Source organism: Echinops telfairi, unplaced genomic scaffold (assembly GCF_000313985.2).
Source record: "Echinops telfairi isolate 266 unplaced genomic scaffold, ASM31398v2 ScPeMD7_7420;HRSCAF=8458, whole genome shotgun sequence".
NCBI lineage: Eukaryota > Metazoa > Chordata > Mammalia > Afrosoricida > Tenrecidae > Echinops > Echinops telfairi.
This window is the reverse complement of record NW_022111320.1, coordinates 6,725,286-6,726,922: the sequence shown is the minus strand read 5'-3', so window position 1 is coordinate 6,726,922 and position 1,637 is coordinate 6,725,286.

The window sequence follows — 1,637 nt, the reverse complement described above, 5'->3', positions numbered from 1 at the left end:
CTCTAAAAAGATAAGCCCCACCCAATGCATTGAGTGCTCAGGATATTTGCATATGAAGAGACTTTCTGACAGATGGTGCCAGACTGAAGAAAAAAAGGAACATTTTGCCTTTTATAATTTTAAACCGGAGGTTTGCTCCTGAAGCTGGAAAAATCTGGAGCCATAAAGCAACTCTGTGATCTTCCTGCACTCTGCGTCATTGCATGTGGCTGCGTGAGTATGAAGGGGAACTTATAGACTAGTATGGGACTTGTTCCGGACTGGGCTGGGATGTTTGCTTGATATATAATTACCTCTTGATATAAAGCTCTCTCACACATATATGACTGTTTCTGGATTTGTTTCTCTAGCCAAGCCGGCCTAACACACACTGCCTTGCCCTATTGGGAAGCATTAGTCTACAAAATATAGGCTCTCTTCCACTATCCCTATAAAATTCAGAAATATTCTCTGCAATATACTACTGGTGAAATGTAAATTGGTGCAACCCTTATGAGGGCAATTTAGTAATAGCTGATAATGTTTAAAGTGAGCCGCACTTATCATTTAACAATTCCATCCTTACAAATAGAAGCTAAAAAAAGTATTGCACATGCTCACATGGAGGAAGTAAAAAAATGTCCAAAGCAACAAGCATTCTTTACATAGTACAAAATCATGGAGAGCATAGAAATGTCTATTAAAAGTGAAAAAAGTGAATAATACAGGCACACATGTACAACAATGAAAGTAAGTGGATTAAGACAGTGGACTGTAGGCTAAGACCCAGGGGACTGTGGACTGCATGCATGAGCATATATGAATCTCTAACAATTACCAGTTTAACATATAGGTCATATCATACATACAGCATAATGCCATAAAGCCATGCTGCAAATTTCTTAGAAATACATGTATATGTTGTAAAAGTTTTAAAAAACAGGAAAGGAATGATAAATAGAAATTTTAAGTGCTGAAGTACCAACTGGGGTGAAGACAAAGAAACTCAATCCAGGAGGGAAACATGGGAACTAATACAATTCATTTTTCTACTAGATACTGGATCCACCATTGAGGCCCATGGAAACAGCAGTCAGTAAATCAAACCGCATTGCATGGAGTGAATCTGCTGCTAATGCCTTCTTTCAAGTGCAAAAGTGCAAAGATGTCACTAGGGACATCTGGGACAGTAAACCAGTAAACCAGGAAGACTGAAGAAGGATTGATGCATTTTAATTACAACCCTGCGAAAAGAGTAGTGAATGCACCTGGACAGCCAGAAGAACCAACAAATCTGTCTGGGCAGAAGTATAGCCAGATGCTCCTGTGGTAACACTTTCTTTTATAAGAATACCGAACTCGGGAACCAGTGGAGAGGTCTGAGGGGCCGGCCCCAATCCCAACTACATGGACACACACCTCTCCCCCCAGAAGAATTTATTTCAGAGGCTGGCACTGAATCTGCAACTCTGGGAGAGGGACATATCTGATTGGAGCACACGGGAGCAGATGAAGGGGGAGGAGAGCGTGGAGCACATCCTGGCCCACCAGGCCTTGGGGATGATGTTCCCGCTCAGTGCAGCCAATCCACAGAGAAGACCACATGGTAGGCCCAACTATAAAACATGACATCCCTCACTGACCCATAGCCCTACAGG